The sequence below is a fragment of the Grammomys surdaster genome, unplaced genomic scaffold (genome assembly GCF_004785775.1).
Source record: "Grammomys surdaster isolate TR1022 unplaced genomic scaffold, NIH_TR_1.0 126391, whole genome shotgun sequence".
In the NCBI taxonomy this organism is placed as follows: Eukaryota; Metazoa; Chordata; class Mammalia; order Rodentia; family Muridae; genus Grammomys; species Grammomys surdaster.
Genome location: NW_021621185.1, coordinates 5,801,477 through 5,825,270, shown reverse-complemented (window position 1 = coordinate 5,825,270; position 23,794 = coordinate 5,801,477). Strand labels below are relative to the sequence as shown.

At 37.8% G+C, this 23,794-nt stretch overlaps 1 pseudogene; it reads right to left on the bottom strand.

The window, feature by feature from the left end:
- Positions 1 to 627: 627 nt before the first annotated feature.
- The window catches only part of LOC114614466, a 117,740-nt pseudogene continuing 94,573 nt past the window's right edge, over positions 628 to 23,794 (bottom strand).

Genomic DNA, 23,794 nt, shown 5'->3' with positions numbered 1-23,794 from the left:
TGGCAGGTGATTGCTTAATGGAATTCAGTTACACTTGCAGGTGTATTCTATTTTGGATCTTTCCAAAGTTGAAAGAGGATACATTCTTAATGGTAAGTCTGCCTTCTTTTATAACCTCATGTATACCATGATACACTATTGCAAGAGCAACCTCTGGCAACAGGGATAAAAACAGTGTGGCTGCAAGCACCTCCCTAATGCAGAGTTGAATTCAACCAGTTACACAAACCCTGTGTAGGAGGCAAATAAAGTTAACTGGAAAGGGAACTTGACCTTTCCCTGTTTTTCTACACACGTATAAACTAAGTGTGGGTCTGAATTTGAGATTCCATTCAAATTGGCCCACCTAGGCCTGTGATTAACTACAAGAAAAGAAACCTGTCCTCTTGAATGTGTATTTAAAAGAAACTTGTCATTTGACTCCAACTTTTATTATCAATGCAACCAGCATAGTTTGTGTTTCCAGGATCATCTCAGTTTTCTTAATCATTCTAACATCATCCATAGCTATTGTTTTCTCAATCATAATTGCTAGCAAGCAAATAATTACCCACCATATCAGTTACTTTCTTGTTGCTAAGATAAAACAGTATGACCAAAAGCAACATCAAGAAGAAACGATTCATTTTAATCATTGCAGTACTGAATACATGGCAACAGTCCAGAACAGCTTGGAGACACACACACTGGACCACTGCGGACGGCTTGGAAACACCCACTCTGGACCACTGCGGACAGCATGGAGACACACACGTTGGACCACTGAGGACGGCCTGGAGACACACTCTCTAGACCACTGCGGACAGATGGAGACACACACTCTGGACCACTGCGGACAGCATGGAGATACACACGCTGGACCACTGCGGACAGCATGGAGACACACACTCTGGACCACTGTGGACGGCATGGAGACACACACGCTGGACCACTGTGGACAGCATGAAGACACACACGCTGGACCTCTGCCGGTGGCATGGAGACACACACGCTGGACCACTGCGGTGGGAGAGATTTTTCATTCAAGCCATCATAGCCTGTTAAGTTAAAATAAAAAATGTAGCCTAAGATTTAGATTCCTACCTGAAATTACTTCTTTGTTCTATAAAAATGACCTTGTGCTAGGACAGGGAAGTAGGCTCACATACTTTGGTCATCCTGATAAGCCCTTAGAAACAGTGATCACGAGAGTGTTCACGTAATTGGGTTTAATGCCTTGCTTTTTTTTTTTGACTATTTGTTTTTTGTCTTGCTTGTTCCTTGACTATTTCCATCTATTATATTGCTAGATTCTCAACCTAGAACTGACCTTAATACATGCATGTAATTAAAATGGAATAAAAGCAAAAAGGAGGAGTGGGTATAGGATAGGGGGTTCTAGGGAGGGGAAATGGGGAAAGGGGATGACATCTGTATTGTAAATAAATAAAATATCCAATAAATAAAAAGAAAAATTAAAATCTAGATATACAACCAAATACTTCATACCAAACCCTAATATAGCATAGGCAAATATTTCATATAGTTAGGTTAGAATAACTATTATTTAATAACAATTTATAAAATAATTATCTTTAAAACAGAAGCCCCTTTTCCTGAAGCTCATATCAAAATTCCTTACATGACTGAAATATTTTTCAGAACTTGTCCCCAGTAAACTAAGCTATCAGTTTATACCCATTTTACACATCCAAGTGAGGAAAATGCAAACTTTGATGTGATATACTTTTTAAAAACTACAATTATCTGATATATGCAAGTGCATTCAGTCCAATTACTGTTTGTCAAGCTAAAGACTAGGTGATGGTCAAGAGACCACGTAATATCCAGATTCGTGTTTTGAAATCTATTTTCCTTTTTTCCCTCTTAATTCATGAACAAATAAAAAAATGCACTGTGATTTACATCCTGTTTAAAGGCCTGACTTGAATAAAATTGATTTCTTTCTAAAAGTCAGTGAAACATTACATGATTTCATGTGATATAGCTTCAAATTATTCATATCACATAGTTACAGGGAGGCAAACTGCTGCCTACTTAGTCCCATATGTATTAGCAATGGGAAAAAAAGTAATTCTGTATGATCAAAATTAATAGTGTATAGAACCTGAGCTTAGTTTTCCATAATTAATATATTCTGTTCTATCAACACAGCTACTTAAATAATCACATGAAAACTCTCAGTGTTTCAGTTTAAGAAGTGACAGATTTATTATCACCTTAATCATCCCTGATATCAAAGGTGCAGGTAATTTGTCATTGATGATAGAGCAACAACCTACTTATGAGAAGACAAAGTCAATCCAGGCTCCTCTTTACACTAGCTGGGTCCATTGCAACACTCGCCTAAGTCTTGACACATACAATTTTCCACTGTGAAGTTTCTGAAAATTAATGGTCCTCAGTCTTCCTAAGGTTATGACACTGTAATGCAGCTCCTGTAGTGATCCTGTAGTGATCCTATATCTGATATAGGCGAAAGGGTGAAAGGTCATTTGAGCCCCAAAAGATTCAAAGTCAACAGGCTGAGAACCACTTCCTAAATCTTGATCTGTATGATCTAAAGAAGAAAAAGAACTGTACAGAAACATAATGATAATGGGAAAAATAACATGTGTATTTATAAAGATACAGAAGGCAAATAAGTCACCAAATAGCAAGATACAGACCTGGCCTCATACTTTCCGGGGCCCAGTGTGGTCTTTGTCCACCTAACTATTTGTGATAGGCAGTATGGCTGTGTGATAAGGAATCCCCAAATTTAAACTTAGTGACATTCCATGGCTGGGGTGTTTGTCACCAAAAATGTATACTTGTTTATGACAATGACAGTTATTGACTAAGATATGGAGAAATTGTTACCATTATACATTGTTGGTAAGAAATGGTGTAGTTACTCTGGAAAATTGTTTGGATTTCACCCAACAATTAGACTGTCATGTATATTCCCTAAAGAATTGAAAACGTATGTTCATACAAAAATCTATGAATGTTTATGTTAGTATTGTTCATGGAATTTGGTGATGGCTTAAATGTGAAATATGCCCCTTACCTTCATGTTTGAACACTTGGTCTCTAGATGTTTCTGCCGTTCTAAAGGTTGTGTAACCTGTAGAAGGTTGACCTTGTTGTAGAAAGTGGGTCACTGGAATTGCCCTTCAACCCAAGGAGCTGTCTGCCTGGTCAGTAGCATTTACTACGCAGTTACAGCACACGCTAACTGGACCCTCTACCGTGACCCACCCCCAGTCATAACGGAATGCATTCTGTGAGCTATGAGCAAAATAATTCTTCCTCCTTTAAAGCACTATTATCAACTATTTAGCCATAAATATGAGAAACATAACCAGAAATAAAACTAAAAATAGTTAAAGATATGCTAATTACCTAAAGGTTTATCAACTGAAAATTGTACAAAATGTGGTAGATCTATATAATGACTCCTTACCCATACAAATGAATATATATGTGTATATGTGTATATACATAAATGTGTGTATATATATATATATGTATATATATATATATGTATATATATTCACACTTAAGGTCATCTATTGTATGACTCTATTTACACAAGATTTCTACAATTGGAAAATACACAGAATAGCAAAATAGATGAATGGTTACATTGGAATTGGGTGAGGAAATAACAAGGATTGTCTCTTAATGAAGATGGGTTCTTTTTCCAGAAAATAGGGATATAAGGAATTAGGTGCCAACAATGATTGTTTACATTCCTCACTTTAGCAGAAACCACCAATTTGTATACCTTAATATAATGAATTAAATAGCATATAAAATTTATTGTATATAATAAACTGTCAATTAAAATATTTTATCTGAAATAATGTTTAATTTCCTCATGAAATGGCAGTTTTATCAGGGCTTACTTAGACCTTGAAGCTGGTTAGTTGTACTTAAGGGCTTGGATCTGCATCATTTACATGTCTGGTGCCTACTGGACTTAAGGAAGTACTACTTGAATATGACTTCCTTTGTCATGGATCTCAAGAGGGAAAGGTGACATATGTCCTCTTAAAAACCCATCCTTAATGTCATAACCACATGATTTATATCATGTTCTTCTGCTACAGGTATTGCTATAAAGATTGGTTCAGGTTCAATATTTGGAAACATAGAAACCCCTTTTCAATAAACACTATCACTATCATATATGAAGAAAATATTGTCATATATGGTACACACTGGTGCAAACACCTTTGAAAAGTGAGATTAGCCACACAGGTCTTACAAGAACTATAAACCACGTATTTCATGATTTGCTTACCATCTGGAGAGAACACATGATAACACAGAAGTAATAATGGCTCCAGTAAAGAGTGAGCACACAAGCTTATTTTAACTGACTTTTAACAATGATTACAAAATACTGCCTACTTCACTCTGAAAATTCTTCTTAGTTTTGCAACCTATATCACTTGCTTTTCAGCAGTTTTATAGAATTATTTGACAAAAGGCCAAGTATTCACTTATTCCTATACTTAGTTGTATTTCTGTTTTAATGTAGGTTACATTTTTTAGCATGTTTAGTTTGGAACAAAATTTTTTGTTGTTGTTAAGAAAAGAAACAGAAAGTCATCTTTGGTAGGGACAAAAGATAGGGGTGATTATAGGCATTATAGATGAAATATCAGCATTCCTCTTTAAAAAGATAAAACTAAATCTGAATGAATCAATAAAGGTAAACACATCTTCATTAACAAATCTTTGCCAATTAATACTTAAGATAACCAGATGTTGAATGGAGAGCACAAGAACCTAAGCAATAGAAACGAAGGCTACTTGGCATCATCAGGACCCAGTTCTCCCACCACAGGAAGTCCTGGTTACCTCAATACACCAGAAAAGCAAGATTTGAATTTAAAATAACATCTCATGATGATGATGATAGAGGAGTTTAAGAAGGACATAAATAACTTCCCTAAAGAAATACAGGAGAACAGAGGTAAACAAGTAGAAACCCTTAAAGGGGAAACTTAAAAAAATCCTTAAAGAATTACAGAATTTAATGAAAATGAAGGCACAACATACTAAAACTGATGGGACACAATGAAAGCCGTGCTAAGGGGAAAACTCACAGCTTTAAGTGCTTCCAAAAAGAAACTAGAGAGAACATACACTAGGAACTTGACAGCACACCTAAAAGCTCTAGAACAAAAAGAAGCAAATACACCCAATAGTAGTAAAGGCAGAAAATAATCAAACTCAGGGATGAAATAAACCAAGAAGAAACAAAAAGAATCATACAAAGAATCAACGAAACCAGGAGCAGCTTCTTAGAGAAAATCAACAAGAGAGATAAACCCTTAGCCAGATTAACCAGAGGGCACAGAGACAGTATCCAAATTGACAAAATCAGAAATGAAAAGGGAGACATAACAACAGAAACTGAGGAAATTCAAAAAATCATCAGATCCTACTACAAAAGCCTATAATCAACAAAACTGGAAAACCTGGATGAAATGGACAACTTTTCTAGACAGATACCAGATACCAAAGTTAAATCAGGATCAGATAAACCATCTAAACAGTCCCATAATCTCTACAGAAAGAGAAGCACTCATTAGAAGTTTCTCAACCAAATAAAGTCCAAGATTATATGGTTTTAGTGCAGAATTCTATCAGAACTTCAAAGAAAACCTAATACCAATACTTTTCAAACTATTCCACAAAATACAAACATGAGGAACACTACCCAATTAATTCTGAATGATAATTTTAACTCAAGAGTAGAAGAAATATCACAGGATAAAAAAATAACAGAATTAGTATCTTAGATAGATAGATAGATAGATAGATAGATAGATAGATAGATAGATAGATAGATAACTTAAATACTACTGAATATATATGTGTGATATATGACATAATATCACTAAATCTTCAATATAAGTTAGGATATGAAAAGTTATATGGTGATAATAAACCATCTCAAACCTTGGCAACTTAATCATAGTGCAGTTTCTGCTTTACTAAGCCAGCTACATACCTACTGAGAGACATGGTGCTCTAGCCTGTGTCAGTCTTGGATTCACCATCACACTCTAAATTCTTAATAATTCGGTAGGCAAAGGCCCATCGGGCAATAAGATCTATGACTTGGTCTGAAGTTACTCATATGGCTCTACTCACACTTTATAGATTGGAATTGCCAACAGGCCTCTATCTGCAAGCTGACTAGAAAAAATGTAGTCTTCTCTCTGCAACAAAAGGCCAGTGGCTACTGATGGATTAGAAGATTCATCAGGATTTATTTCACTCCTATTCAGAGTAATTTATGAAATCTAGTAGGTTATATTTTTGGAGGTATGGATGCCTAATACAGGGTCTCCTGTAACCCAAACTAGCTTCAAACTTGAATTATTTTTTAACTAAATATATTGATTATTATGCAAATACATGTTATTCATTCAATATTTTACTTTTTTACAAAATAGTTTTCTTTTGTTTTCACTTTTATTGAACATAGATTATTTTCTCATACACTATAACCTGATTATACTTTCCCATCCCTCTATTCCTCCCAGTTCTCTCCCACCTTAAAATCTTTATCCTCCTGCCTCTACTTCCCAACTACTGGTGCTACAGGCCTGCATCATTATGCATATCAAATCAACTTATCTTAAATTGCCCTTAAACCTACTTACTTATCTTAAATTGCCCTTAAACCTACTTTTCAATATTTAGTGCTTTAGATATCTCCTTAGAAACACCACAAAACAAGGAGAAATATAGGTCATTAGTAATTTTCACTAGTACAAAAAACTGTTTTTGTTCTTTTAATATGTGGAATTATTACACTGCAATCTTTATTAGAAAAGAGTTACATAGACTATCTTAAAATACTTTTTCCCTTAAATTGTTTGAGAATTTCACATATGATTATTGTATTTAACTCACTTCCACTCATCTGTTCTCCCCCTTCAAGTCCTTTCTTGGCCACTCAATCTCTCCAATTGATTCTTTTTCTTCTTAAAAAAAAAATAATCATGCAATTGTGTAAGTAGTCATACATCCTACTGAGTTTACATAGTGTTCTTCACTTGGAAATATGTTTAAGCCTGACCACATAGGATCAGATAACCTATCAGGGAGGTTCATCCTTGAAGATTGATCCTCTATCCTTCAGCAACCCTTCATTGCCTATATCTCCTAGATGTTGAACCTTGTGAGATTTCGGCCAGTTACATTGGTATGTCAACAGGTTGTGTCATTTATGCATATAATGTTAAGTATTTAGAATTCAGTTAAGTCTTATATTGGTTTAGGAAAGTGATAATAAGAGGTCCCATGGCCCCACCAGCCATTAGCAGTTAGCTGGATTTCAGTAGCACACATTAATTCCCTCCTATTGGATGAGTCTAAGGTCCAATTGAACATTGTTGGTTCACACTCAAGATACAAGTTACACTGCCAAACTCTTAGGGCTATCTTGACATTCTAGCTATTGTTCTGCAGTTGGGTCAGACTATTGATTGCTTTTTTTTTCTTGACAGCTTGCATTGCACCCTCAGATACTATGAGCCTTAGTCCTCAGGGAGAAGGCTTTCTGACCATTTCAGTTTAATTCCTCTATGTCCTGTTTTTCAAGTGTAGCATATGGTGTCATCAGTCCTACCTTCAAGTTTCAAGAGGCAACCAAGGATGACGGTAATAGCCTATACTGTCTGTAGAGTTTCTTCAACTCCTCTGACCAACAAGTTGAAGGATTATTTCTGGTATATGGAGTAGGGTTTTGTTGCATATTCTATGGTTCTCAGGGGAGATAGAAGCACCCTAAGTGACCTAACTTCACTGAAACACACATACTCATGCATATGCGAGTGCACACAAGCATATGCTATGTTTTTTTTAGTAAATATAAAATAAACATTTCTGAATGAAATTTTCAAGCATCTTTTGTGTTAAAACTTAATTTTTATAGCAAACATATTCCCTTTTCACAAACCATATATTGATGATTAGTGAGATACTAAACGGCTACCATGAAATATAATACTGTTGAACTTCTGGCGACTAATCTACTTTTAACCTTTACTTTAAATAATATTCATTTGTTATTATGTTTTAATTGTCTCTTAGCATTTCCTATTAAATACATTTGGATCATGTATCACTTTTAGAAATCACAAGGTGATCTATGCTATAGCAATAACACCTTCCTTTCCATGGTTTATTTGATATATCTGTCTATTCTCTCTTGTGTAGAAATCTGTGTTAACCATATGGTTGTTACTCAATGAACTAGGAGCTTGAATTACATTGAATGTTGCAAATTATTTATGCATGCAATCATAGTTCCTATGCCTCTGATATAAACCATTTAAAGTATCAAGGGAGGCAATGATTCCAATCCTGACGATACTTTATATTTACAAGGCCTACAAAGTTTCATTGTACATCACTTGTCTCTGATAATAATCCTGTTAGCTACTGAGCACCTATCCAAAACCAGACACTATTTAAATACCTTCTGCACCCTAAAGTGTCTACTTCAAAGCTTTTAATCTCCCCAACTCTGACACTAGGATTTTCACCATTTTAGAAATAAAGATCACTGGATGCATCAACTGTAATCCAGGGCAGACCTCATGCCCCGGAGGAGTTGCCCAACACAAAATAAACTACATAGGATTTGGGGGGATTAGGGGTTGTTTTAACATTTTTGTCTAATTGGGGTTTTGGGTTGTTTTTGTTTTAGGGTTTGGGGGCACTTTTGAGAGAAAGAAAGAAAAGGTCAGGTGAACAATATGAGTGTGTAGGGAAGGATGAAGGACCTGAGAGGAGTTAGGGAGAGGGAACAGCATGATAAAGAATATTGTATTGGGATTGGAGAGCTGGCTCAGTGCTTAAGAGCACTGGCTGCTCTTTCAGAGGACCAAAGTTCAATTTCCAAAACTCATACAGCTGCTCACAGCAGTTGTAACTCCTTTTCTGGGGAGTGTGACAACTTCACATAGATACATATGCAGTTGAAACATTAATGTACATAAAATAAAAATAAATAGTTTATAAAGACTTTTGAAAACCATATTGTATTAACATAAAAGAAAAGAAGAAGTAAAGAGGTCATGTAACTTGTCTTAAGGCCCACCACTAGGTAATGGTCAAAAGTCATATCCAGGCAGCTGATTCAGAGACTCTTGAGCTGCAGAGAAAATTCCCGTCAAGCAGCACCTTATTAACATGGAAAAGACACATAAGCACTATGCACAGTTAGATTTACTGCCTCCTTCCCTTTATCCCAGCTACTCTAGCTTAATGAATTACAGGCCAGTCTACTTTATTGCTTCTATCCAGCACTTCATTCTACAAGTCCTTTGGTGTTGAAGTAGCATCAAACGAACAAGTACTGACTCTGAATCCCTCTTCCTGCACCACAATGTGCTTCTAGATCCTGTCCGCACGTTCTAAGTAACACCGCTCTAGAAACAACTTGATCGTTTTATTTATGAACATTTGGGAATGGGTTAATACCACACGATTATCAATTTACAAATGTCACAGGAATATAAAAATAGATCACTGCAGAGACACTGGAAACAGCTGTGTCGAGGATTGGCAAGGAAAGACTGATTTGACTGACAGGATTCCGGAGAGTGCTGGCAACATGACCATCCAAAGGTGTCTTTCTCATATGTTTTCATTCCTAATAATTTTAGATGTCAATATCATAAAGATTTTTTTTATTCCTTCAAGTAGCTTTTTAGATTGTACTCCTATGAATTCTGCTAAGGAATGTAGGTGTTAAGCATACAAAGATTTAAGATAAAGAGTTTTAAAAAGCAGAGACTAGATGTTGAGAGATTATAATTGCATTACCCCAACTTTTCTTGGGAAATTGAAAGTATGGAAGACCAAAATGAACACTATTGACCCATCTCATCTATCCATGTTAGCACACTCTGGTCATCCTCATGGCTTCACTGCCTATCCTAGCCCTCTATTCTGTTAGTAGTTGTCACTAATGCCATCCCATTACCCAAGTATGCAAATTGGAGCAACCATTCAAAACCACATTATTCTAGTATTACCTTTTTGAAGTTGTACCCATATTTTTATGTTCATAGTGTCTTTATAAAGTTAAAAAATTAAATTAAATTTAGGGCCATCATTGCTTCCGTTTAAACAATTGCTACTATATGTGTCTCCTGTGAGACCCATTAACACTTAACACTAGAACACTGATTTAACCTTCTTCTTAAAGGATACAGTCTATTGTTGCTTACTGAGACTTCAATGACTCCATCCTAAATTTAACTGAAACATCTTGTTTGGCTAATTTCTTGTATTTGTGAAAATCATAAAATAGCTGTTGCAATTTGAATAATCATGCACTTAATTATATGTTACTGTGAGGAAGGCCAAGAATGATGCAATTTATTTTTATAGGTATCCTTGGAATGGGAAGGTACATCTTCATTGGAATGGAAATTGACTTGCATGTTATATCTGAATCCCTAAAGACTGGATCATCATCCATTAATTCTTTTAGAAATCTGGATACTTTGCAAAGCAAAATGAGATGTCATCCAATGAAAAGCCACCTCAGAAAATACTTACAAGCAAGTATTCTCCATCGAGCTGTGACTTAGAAAATTGTAAACTTTAAATAACATTTTGAAAGGAAAAACTGCTTATCAGACTTGTACTAAGTCAAATATAAACATGTATTGGAACTAAGAATAAACTTTTGATATATTCAATGTGAAGTCCTCTGAGCCACCGGACATTGAATTTATTCCAAAGATAAATTATTTTGTCTAGTCATATCAAACTGCCTATCAAGTTGTCATTCATAAATTCAGAATTGTCAAGTTTGATAAGTTGAAAAGCAACTGGGTGGTCCGACTAGCTGATATTGTTCTTCCTATGGTGTTTCAATCCCTTTCGGCTCCTTCACTCCTTCCCCTTGCTCTTCCATTGGAGTCCCTGGGCTGCTTCAATCCTACATAAAAGGGGAAACAAAATAATCACAGGAGGTAGAGGGAAGGAGGAAGCCAGGAGGGAAAGAAGAGAAGGGGTAAAAGGGGATAGGCTCAGGTATTGGAAGGGACAGGAGAGAAGTACAGAGTCAGGAAATTGAATAGAAATATGTAGCAGCGGGGGATGAGCAACTGGGTGTAGCCACTAGAAAGTGCCAGATGCCAGGGAAGCAAGAGGCTCCCTGGACCCAACATTAGCCAAGATATCCAACAAATGGTAGATAGAACCTGTAGAGACCACTTCCAGTAGATAGGCAGGGCCCCCAGTTAAGGAATGGAACCACCCACCCATCTCAAAATTTTTATGGAACAGAGACTGAAGGAAAGGCCATCCAGAGACTGCTCCACCTAGGAATCGATCCCATCTGCAGACACCAAACACCAGACAATATTGTAAGCAGCCTGGTATGGCTGTTCCCTGAGAGGTTCTACCAGCACCTGACCAATACAGATGCAGATACTTACAGCCAACCATCAGACATTTTCTTAATTAGTGATTGATCAGGAAAGTCTTAGTCCTTTATAAATGGTACCTTGCGTGGCCTGGTGGTCCTTAGTTCTATAAGAAAGCAGGCTGAGCAAGTCATGGGAAGCAAGCCAGTAAGCAGCACCCCTCCACAGCCTCTGCATCAGCTCCTGCCTCCAGATTGTTTCTCTGAGTTCTTGTCCTGACTTCCTTCAGTGATGAGCTAGGATGTGAAGAGATAAACAGGGAAGAGGGGAACATAAACTGTTTCTTCCCCAACTTCCTTTTGTTCTTGGTATTTATTACAGTAGTTGCAACCCTAACCGAGTAAGAAAACCCTAACAGAGTAAGAAAATATAAAAATGTATACCACAGCTGTATTTGTACATTCTTAAAACCCAGGGGTGGGTTTATGGACCATCAACACAAAACCTAATGCCAACTGTGCAAAGAAACACGAGTTTCTTAACTAGGTTTTCGCTATTCTGCAGTGGGATCCCTAATCAACATACAGAATCTGATCCAGCAATTCTGTACCCTTCTCTGTCCACCAAAGCCACTGAGATGGCCAGGTTCCATTCTCTACCATGTTCTGTACTTTGTGGCAGTTTTATAATCTGGGATTTGATGGTTTCACCAAAAAGAGTGGCAAAATCTGTCTTCTGAAGTTATTCAAAGAAACGAGAAATAAAATAATGTACATTTACATAAAAGAATTTGGCAGCTTCAAGACATATGCTGCTTACCAAAAACTTCATTAAAAATAAAATTTAAAAATTATGGATGATAATTTAACTCAGTAGTGTAGCATTTTTTTCTAGTGTATATAAAATCTTGGGTTGGGCTTCCAGCACCAAACAAAAATGCTAAGAATTTGCCTTTATCGCCTACTTTACAATTAAAAATTTTCCTCCAGCACTCTAAATCTGAAAAGAATACACTATTTAAATTTTGATACCTTGGCAATATTGTTGTATTTCTGTATATTTTTTTATTTCAAATAGACACATTTTTAAACTTGTATAACCTATAATTGTTTTTTACTCTTACTTAAAATGTTAGATCTTCTCTAAGTACTCTGTTTAGACTTGACTACATGAATATTTCACTCTGGTAAGCTGGTTGTCACATTCTATGGTAAATAAATCAATACTGATCAGTTATTCTATTAAATGTTTCAAAAACCTGTGAATGTAGCTTTTAGTGGCTATAAATAGTTTATTCTGGAGTTATTGATTTTTATAATTTGCATAATATCTGCCTAATGATATTAGAAGGATTAGCAAGATAACTTAGAATTAAAAACTAACAAAATATTTGAAGTTAAACATTATATTACAACATTTTAAAGGCCTTGATTCAATTTTGTATCTCAAGCAGAACATCATTAGAGGAAAATATTTCTCTTTTTCCCTTTTGAAAAATAACCAACAGAGTGGGTGGTATTTAATATTAACAAATGGGCTAAGAGAAATTAATCAGCAGAATGGGTTCACGTGATCCTCCTGCCTCATCCACTTTTCTTTTATACACCTGTGTAGTATTAACCGTGTAGCTATAAAGGAACAGAAAATAATTATATCTGCAAGACTCTGGGAAATGGCAGGGACCTTTCATTGTAAAGGGAAAGAGGAAAGTCTCACAATTCAGGGACAGGAAGCTATGATTTACATAATGAATATGGCAAAGAGACCTATAAAGAAACAAGAGTTCCACGGCAGAAAAATCACATTGGCTTTGCTCCAAGACACCAGGCACATCCCTGGAAAGTCTGATGTGCCAGAATAGAACAGTATGTACTGTTCCCAGAGCCAGAATCATTGCAGCATTTGGCTTTCTACTTGAGCTCGGATCATGGGACTATTTTTCTCGCATCCTACCAGGGTTTCATTTACGTTTAGCACCTGCATGCAACCCAGGAGCTCGAGAACAAAATCTTCTATGTGGATGGAGGTTGCTTGACAGGAGCATTATTTTACAACTTAAATATATTCATTTTTGTAATTTCTATGTTCTACCATTAGCAATCATGGGGATCAAAGTGTGATCTACAGTTAAGCTACTACTCAATTGTAATAGCTCTGTTTTAAAATTACTTTCTACAACTGCATCATTATATGAAGAATAAATTGTTCGTCAATGTAATACACAAGAATGAAATTAAATGGTCAAGCTAAAGCTAAGCTATGCTATATAACCGAGTTTACAAACCATGCTCTGAATTATGCATGCTCATTCTATGATTTGCTGATTGTGAAGCATTCAGTAAATAACATAGTCGATTAACTATCAGAAGCCTCATCTTTACAAGTTATTTCATTTAAAAAAACTAAGATAAATATGAAAAATATGACAGATATGGACTAGTCTCTCTTACCAGACTTGGTATATATATTGGTAAATATTCAATAAAAATCAATATGATGGGAGAGAGGCTGTGAGCACAGGAGGTCCACTCAGCTCCTTTCTGTTTGCCAGTCACTCCATGAACTCTGAAAAACAGGGTGGTGGGACACAGATTTCTTCCTGCCTTGAAAGGAAAAGAGGAAATGGAACAATCAGAATAACCAGGACAGGTGGGCACACATGAGCTACTGTAATAGGGAAGAGCCTGTGAATTTTTCCATAGCTGGAAATGCAGGAAAATAAGACAGAAGAAATTTAGGGTGTTACCAGTATCACAGTCTTCAGATGCTTGGAAACTGAGAGAAATGCAAGTATGAATTTCACTCATTTTCCCTTTTGATATTTCAAGACATGGTTTCACTGTATTCCTGGCTGTCCTGGAACTCACTCTAGACTAGGTTGGACTTCAGTTCACAGAGATGAGGCTGCCTAGGCTGGGAATTACTGGGAATTTTAGTTTTTCAATTGGATATTTTATTTATTTACATTTCAAATCCTTTTTCCCAGTTTCCTCTCTGCAAATCCTCTATCCCATCCCCACCGCCCCTTACCCTGCTCCTATGAGGGTGCTCCCCCACCCACCTACCCACTCCTGCCTCACCGCTCTAGCACTCCTCTACGCTGGGCACAAAGCCTACACAGGACCAAAGGCCTTCCCCCCCATTGATGCCAGATAACACCCCTTCAGCTCCTTCAGTCCTTCCCATAACTCCTCCATTGAGGTTCCCTTGTTCAGGGTTGGCTGGGAGCATCCACATCTGTAGTGGTCAAGATGGCAGAGCCTCTCAGGAGTCCGCTGTATCAGGCTCCTGTCAGGTTCTTGGCATCCGCAATAGCATCTGTGTTTGGTGGCTGCATATGGGATGGATCCCTAGGTGGCGCACTCTCTGGATGGCCTTTCCTTCAGTCTCTGCTCCACTTTTTGTCCCTGTATTTCATTTAGTCACGAGCAATTCTCTGTTAAAATTTTGGATATGGGTGGGTGGCCCCGTCCCTCAACCAGGGGGCCATGCCTAACCTCTGGACATGGTCTCCATAGGTTCTCTCCCCTTTGTTGGGTATTTCAGCTAATGTCATCCCGGTGGGGTCCTGGAAGGCTCTTGCTCTCCTGGCATCTGGGACTTTCTGGTTACTACCCCTAGTTCCCCATCCCCCATGGCTACACACCTCTGTTCAATTTCCTGACCCTCTGTACATCTCCTCCCATACCTGATTCTTCTCTTTTCCTCCTCCCCCTCTTCTCTTCCTACCACCCTCTACTTCCGTTGATTGTTTCTCCTTCTAAGTAGGACTGAAGCATCCACACTTTGGTCTTCCTTCATGTGGTCTGTGGGTTGTATCGTGGATATTCCACGCTCTTTGCCTAACATCCACTTATCAGTGAGTACATACTCCTGAGTGAGGTAATTCAGTCACAAGAACGTTTCCTTTAATGAAGACGATTTTTACTTGAATTGTGTTCCTAATTGAACTGCTAATCTCTGGGTGTGCAATTTTAAGTAATTTGCTTTCTTTGTACTTGAAAGTTTTTCATTTCAAAACTGAATATTATGTCTACTTAATATTAACTGAATATTATGTCCATTTAAATGAATAAATTTCTAGTTTGTTCAGTTGTTGTAACTCTTTGTTTTAATCATTCATTTATTTATTTACACTCCAGATTTTATTTCCCCTCCTGGTCCACACTCCACCTGTTCCAGATCACATACCTCCTTTCTGCCCCCTGACTCCACAAGGATGTCTCGGCCCCTCACCTCCCACCCTACCAGACCTCTAAACTCCCTGGGGCTTCCAGTCTCTTGAGGGTTAGGTGCATCTTTATGACTGACCCCAGTCCGGGCAGTCCTCTACTGTATATGTGATGAGGCTCTTATATCAGCTCGGGTATGCTGCCCAGTTGGTGGTCCAGTGTTTGAGAGATCTCAGGGGTCCAAGTTAATTGAGACTGCTGGTCTTCCTATAGGGTTCCCCTCCTCCTCAGCTTCTTCCAGCTTTTCCTTAATTCAGCCACAAGGATCAGCAGCTTCTGTCCATTGGTTGGGTGAAAATGTCTGTATCTGACTCTTGCAGCTCTTTGTTGTGTCTTTCAGAAGGCAGTCATGATAGGTCCCTTTCTGTGAGTGTTCCATAGCCTCAGTAATAGTGTCAGGCCTTGGGGTCGCCCCTTGAAATGGATCTCACTTTGAACCTGTCACTGGACCTTCCTTTCCTCAGGCTCTTCTTCATTTCCATCCCTGAAGTTCTTTCAGACAAGAAGAATTATGGGTCAGAGTTTTGAGTGTGAGATGGCAACCCCCTCCCCCACTTGGTGCCCTGTCTGGAGGTGGACTCTGTAAGTTCCCTCTCCCCATTGTTGGTCATTTCATCTAAGGTCTCTGTCTTTGAGTCCTGAGAGTCTCTCACCTCCCAGGTCTCTGGTGCATTCTGGAGGGTCCACCCACCTCCTACCTTCCAAGATTGCCTGTTTCCATTTTTTCTGCTGGCCCTCAGGGCTTCAGTCTTTTTCCCTCATCCAATACTAGATCAAGTCCCCCTCTTCCCCCACCCTTGGTCCACTTTCCTTCCCAGATCCCTCCCTCCCTCCCCCTGGTGACTGCTTTCTTCTCTCTCCCCAGTGGAAATGAGGTGCCCTCACTTGGGCCCTTCAGCTTGTTGACCTTTCTGAGTTCTGTGGACTATAACTTGGATATTCTGTACTTTTTTTGGCTAATATCCATCTATTAGTGAATACATACCATGCACGTCTTTTTGGGTCTGAATTACCTCACTCAGGATAATATTTTCCAGTTCCATCCACTTGCCTGCAAAACTCAGGATGTCCTCATTTTTAATAGTTGAGCAGTATTCCATTGTGTAAATGAAGCACATTTTCTGTATCCATTCTTCTGTTATGGGACATCTGGGTAGCTTCCAACTTCTGGCTATCACAAACAAGGCCTCTATGAAGTGAGATAAAGTATTTAACACATCCAGTATTGGTAGACAGTAATAAACAATCATCTTAGCTATATCATTTATACATTTTAAAGTATTTAAAGATTTTCTGTCTGCCAATAAGCATGGCTGTTTTATAAACAGTAGTGTTGTGGAAAAAGCTTAGGTCAACAGAAGCAATTTGATCTGGGAAGTGATGACAAGGGCAGCCTGCTCCATGTCTCTCCTCTCTACTTCTTCATTGAGGTTGGAATGAATTTTTTTATTTGAAAATTGTATTGTTACTTTTTTCTTACTGTGATGAAACACCATGACTGAGGCTATTTATAGGATGGATAGCTTATTTGGGAGTTACAGTCCTGAAGGTAAGAGGTGATCACCATCCTAAAAGCACTGTAGCAAGCAGTACGCACTGGGTTGAGAGCAGCTGCAAGCTCTCATCTCCAACCCCCAAAAAGGAAGCTGAGAGAGAAAACTCAAAATGGCAGGCCTTCATGTTCTCTAAGCCTATCTCCAGTGACATACTTCCTCTAGTATGGTCACAAATCCTGAATCTATCCAAAGAAGGCCAAAAATTGTGGACCAATTATTGAAATGCCAGAAAAGCTGGGGACAATTCCTTCAAACTATCACAATAATGTCTATAGGTTACAGTTTATTGGAGAAGATTTGTCCAGTGGAGAAACTTAGATGCAAATAAAGTTAAACACAGAAGAATTCATTATTTTAGTTGGGGACATTTTTGACATTTTGAAATATATTTGAGGCATATAATATTTTTAAATTTTGATTTATGTCTTTGTATATGAGAGTATTTATGGTGATGTTTATGTATGTCTGAATGCATTCCCGTGTGCTTGTGTAACTCAGGGGTTAATGGAAGATCTCCCTTAGTCATTCTCCACCTTATTTTTTGATTCAGGGTCTCTAACTGAACCTAAATCTCACTTTCCAGCTAGTTTACCTGACAAGCCTATGGAATATACTTTTTCCCTTCTCCCCTCCTCTTTCCTCATGGCTAGGATTACATGCATCTCCCTGCTGTGCTCTTCCATGTATGCTAAGGATAGAAACTCAAATGCTTGTCATGTAGTAACAATTACCAACAAAGCCATTTCCCCAGTCTACCATATGACTGTTAATAAATTACATTTTGCTATTATTTCTCAGTCCCAGAGATTGTTCTAAGTACATTTTTATATTATTTCATCTAATCATGTTTGTTAAATATATATGATTTATATGTCAGGAAACTGAGTTGCAAAGAAATTCAACAACATACTCAAGCTTAAACAGCTAGAGAACAGAGTTGGGATTTAAATGTTGGTGCTTTTATGGACTCCACATACAGCTTCACAAAGCTTTATTGAGCATTTCATTCATCCTGAAACACATTTAATACCAAGAGTTTATTTGCAGAATAACACTGTCTTGTTTTTTATTAGGGGAACTGATCTAAATACAAGTGCAACATTTTCCACGATAAAAAAGTTCTCTGCTTTTGAGCTCATGTCCCAAATGTACACATTAACAATTTCTATAGGCTGAATTACAAGGGCCATTTTCAAGATGTTATGAACATAGATGCAGAGATAAGAAAGTCAGTCTATATGCACAGAACATGAATATTCAGATTCCTTGGGGATACAGGGTACATCTGAAATACTAGAAGCCAGTATAGAAGGGTAACAATGAGATCAGCTTGGACTGTTTCCTGGTTTCTGAACACTAAAGACAAAAGTATTACTTTGTCTTTAGAATTTTTAAAAATTTTATGTGTATGAGAGCTTGCCTGTAGGTCTATATGTGTACCATGTGTGTGACTGTGTGTGGGGAGGACAGAAGAGGATATCAGATCACCCCTCGAGCTGAAGAAGCAGATGGTTGTGTCCCACCATATGGAGATGGTGGGCCTGGGTCCTCTAAAACAGAAACAAATGCTCTTGATCACTGAGACATCTCTTCAGGCCCAAGTATGTCTGGCTTTTTATTAAATTAAAATAGGTTTTTGCAAAGGATATTCAATTTGTTTATGTCCTAGGTGGAAACTGCAGGAGACTGAGAGGTGAGTATGAACAGCAGTACCTACACCATGCTTCCAGGTATAGCCAGTAAGGAGTACCATAGGTCTATGGTAACGGCTGTGCAAGAATAGCAAATAAAGAAACCTCAGCAAAAGAATATTCAAATGATACCACTCATTAAATGAGAGGGGAAAGTAAAAATAAGATTAAAATATCGCAGTTCCTTGATTCAATCAAGTACTATCAGGAGTAAATGTCAAGACATAATCCTGATTTAAAGAAAGAGAATAATTTGCATTTATAAATTCCTGTATCAGGTAGATGAGATGGCTCAGCAGGTGAAGGTGCCTAAAACAATCTTGAAGACCTCACTTTGGCTCCCAGAACCCACATGGTTTAGAAATGTGTACCATGTATACCTCGTGCATACTATGACATTAGTTCTTTACCCTCAAACAAATAATAAATAAAATTTGAAATGCAATATAATATTATAGTTTGTTTTTCATCCATACAATACATTTCAGCTCTGTCTAGTTTAGAAAAACAGACAGCTCACTTAAAGTTGTAATTACTTAAAATACTAGAGACCAAACAGAAGTACCTTTGAATTATAGATATATAAATTCAACATTATTTGATTTTAAGTGAGCCAAGTCAACACATAAGGAGATTGTCCCTCCAGGCAAACCACTTGCTGTTGACACAAATTGCTATTTGACAAGGGATTAAAAGGAAAATGGAGCAGAAGGAACATTAAAATGTAAACAGTGTCCAAGCCTTGCTGCCTGTTCCTTTTGCTAGGTGTTTTACAAATTTAAAGTTAGTGCTGGATGTGTTCAGAGTTTTTTGCTTTGTTTTGTTTTAGGAGCTACGAGATTTTAACTATTTCTAGAAGTTTACTGTTCCAATACCATACTCTCTAGATTTATATTTGTAAAGATAATCAGCCAATTTCGATTTTTTTTTTGTCCAACTAGAAATGGTGTTCAAAAACGCAAAGAAAATCTGTGAACTTTTATTTGCTTTTAGGAATTCCGGGAACGTAAACTTTTACAGTTGCTGAAGACAGTTTGCAGGGGTCCCTGAAAGATCCTCCAGAGGTCCACGACTTTAGCTTCAGTCGGCCTTGCTTTATCAGGCTGGTCCACAGCTACAGGCACTGGCATGCTCTTTAGTATTGGCACACGGCACTTCACTTTACCAGTGAGTTCTGCAGGAACTAAAGAGAAATAAACCTGGGCTTGAAAAAGTTAATCGTTCTAAGTGCCAAAGCTTTACAAAGTCACCTATTCTAAAAGACAAATGTCAGGAAAAGTGTTTACATGCGTTGTACACTGGCGGGAGTGAGTGGGGGCAATATCTGCAGGGGGGTAGCTTCGCTGCTTGTGAAAAGGGGCAAACCTCTTTCCCTGAACTCACTCTATAGCCAAAGATAAACTGCAATTTCTGGTCTTTCTGCTTCTATCTCCCAGGTGCTAGGATTACAGGCATGCCTTAACATTCCCTTGTACACTGTCCCATAGGTCAAACTCAGAGAATTTCATGTACATGCTAGGCACTCTACCAAATGAACTGCATCCCCATCTCACACAGTATGGTTTAATTACAGTTAGTAACAAAGAGAAGAAAAGTAAATTGAAAATTTTTCTGACTTCCCATGTGGAGGAGGCAGGGTAGAATAATGGAATCCGATAAGTGTACCTTTGACAGTACAGTTAAAAGCACAGCACAGTTAGGTTGTTTTAGTGCCTGGGCTTAGCCAACCTCATAATTAAATAAAATAAAGGCCAATATGTTAGTAATATGAACAACTGCTCAGTTTCCATGGGAAACTATAGTCATTCCTTTACTTATTCTTTTTCTTCTCTTAAACATATATGTTTGTGCTTCCAGGTAAAGGCAGACATATCCTACATTTCTAAAATTTAGATTAACATTATATAAAATTTATGAAAAAATTCAGCCCAGAGAGGATATGTCACGAAAATATACTTTGAAATTTGAAAATCAAAACATGGAGAACAATAAATAAATAAATAAATAAATAAATAAATAAAGTTTTTATCCAAATAGTATATTTACAATATTAGCATTCCCATCCTTCTGACATACATAGCAAAACCATGTGAGTAGAAGCACATATGTAGACTTGTTTTATGCTTCCAGTCATCATACAAAACACCACTGCACTCCCACTGGTATGTAAAGATGAGAAGCTACATGCCTGCAATGTCCGTGCTGTTTCCACTGAGAACACAAAGAATCTAGTAATCTGATCTGGAAAACCAAGAGCTACATGTGAAACAACTGGCCGGTTCTCTTGTGAGTGTAACTCACAAGAGTTGGTGTAACTCTTGCTCATTTGGGTTCCAACAATTTTGGAAGATGTGTCAACTTGTGCGGGCACTGGTGTGAACTCACAATCAGAGTGACAAGGAGTCAGGATTTTAGCCTTCTTGCTGTTCTTCTTTTCTCCCACTATCTCTGATTCATCGCCTTGACAGCCAGAGTGGTCTCCCAGATTTAAATTATATATTAGAATATCCTATTTGAGAGCTTTCACACATGCCCCAGGAGTATGAACTATAACCACCTAGATAGGCTAACACACAGTCACTAAAGGGAATATGTCATATGTACTTCAGCCTTAAGTCTCTATCCCTCCACACCGGAAACTGAGAGAGTGGAGATTCGTCTCTACACAGTTGGATTACAGCTTGCCTTTATAATCTGCCTTTTCCTCTGCTTGAGATGTCATTTCCCCTTTTTAAGAGTCACACTCAGCTCTCTTTCAAAACCAAATTTAGATGTGGCCTACATAGGAAACTTTTTTGTTGATAATTCCAATTTAAATCAACCCCCCCTTCATTCAATCAAGGATTGAAGAAACATTAAAACACCTACCTTGTGCCAACTTTATTTTATACTCTGCAAATTCAACCTTGCTCATATTAACTAAAAGTCACACCTAGAGGCTACTTACTCCTCAGGGGGAGTTAGAGAAAATGAATAAAACCAGAAGTCAGGGCAGAAGACAGAGGATGGAAAAAACACAAGCACGTTCAGTGTTCTGGATGCCCTGAGTAAGGCACGGAAGACAATGAATGAAGACCTTGAAGTAGCAGTCCTGAGAAAGTAGGGACAGGAGTTGGTCAGAGGAATGGTCCTGCAAAATGAGGGGAAACAAACCCAAAAGCCTGAAGGGAACTTAGTCTAGATTTTCGTGTTTTAGATCTCCCATTTTATAGGACTTACGTGAATTCTAGCATCTACTAGAGACTGAGTACACTAAAAATGTATATGTTTAAATGCTTTACTCTGTTGCTATCTTAAGAATAAATTATGCTAAAGGTGGGAGGACCCAATAGATCAGTTAATAAAATTCACAGTGTCTTAGAGAAGAGACAATAGGGTCCCTAATTATCTCTTTTGCAAGGTTACTGGAAGTCTGGGCCATTGATTTCCTCCTCCTATGCATTTGTCTTAACAAACCTTGAAAGGAGAATCCAGTGGCCTTTCATTGTATGTTATCTGCATTTTACAAAACAACACCACATGGCCACACATGGTGATATGGTAGAGCCACCTTTAACCTCAGCACTTAAGAGGCATTGTGAGACTTCTGGAATTCAAGAGTAGCCTTCGGTAGCCACCAAATTCAAGTCAGCATGAGCTACATGACATCTAACTAACTAGCTTGCTAGCTAGCTAGGAAGCTAGCTACCTATCTCTCTGTCCATCCATCTACCTATTCATCTATCTTCTATCTCTATACATGTCTGTGTGTTTCTCATACACACTTATACATATGCACACATAATTTTTATAAATGTTTACTGAATTAATAAATCTAATGAGAACTTTTATAAACACTGAACCTGAAAGAAGTTCAAATACCTTGCATATTGAAATAGGAAATTCTACATAAAAACCAACTTGAGTGAATTCTTAAGGATAAGAAGGATCCTATAGTTTTGACATTGACCCTCACTCTACTAAAAGTACAAAAAGTGAAAATGGATCTGCAAGCCAGTCCTATAGATGAGGCGTTTGGCCAGCAGAATGGTAAGGGATGTGAATGAATACTGTGCAGCAGCAGCAGGAGCAGCAGCAGCCTCCACTGTGTAGTACTGAGGTCAAAGTGGAGAAAAGCGTAGGTGTGCTAAATATATTGGATTATTTTTATTTTACATTGCTTTTGTTGTTGCTTTTCTTCATTTTTTTTTACGTACTTTTCTGACACAGTCTCAATTGCACAAGCTGGCCTCCACCTTCCTATATAGCCGAGGATGACCTCAAGCTTTGCTGCTTTCTTGCTTTCATTGAGATTACATGTAGGCATTTCAGTGCCAGGGACATGGAGTTTGACACTACTGATATAACCCTTTCTCCAAGCTTAGATGTTGAAACAACACAGATGAGTTAACCTTATGGCTGAAATCAGAATCCTGACATAGATCCCTGTGTGAAGAGTTCACAGGCTGCTTTGCTTGTGGAGTCTCCAAGAAACAACCATTTGCTTGTCTTTTCCAGGTTCAAGGCTTGGCTGCTTTAATGGGACAGGCAGCAGAGGCAAGCCGAGGCCTCTCATGCTGATCTTGACTTCTGCTCTTCCACTTGAAGGAGCCTTTATTGTTATTAGGCATATCCAGGAGATTCAGACAATACCCCACTCAAAGCCGTATCATCAGGAACATCCATGCCCCTTGACATTATGAAACCCAATGTCCCTTGGGGCCTCTAAAGCAGCACATTTACATGCCAAAGAAACGAGGGCATCGACAGACAGTGGGAGCATACTGTTCTTATCTCTGTATGTATATGCATACCATTGAAAGATACAGAAACTCTTAACATTCATTGATGAACAAATAACAAAAATGAAGTATCCAAGAAGAAATTTCACTATCAAACTATTGAATTAATACTACAAAGGAGTGTAAAATCTA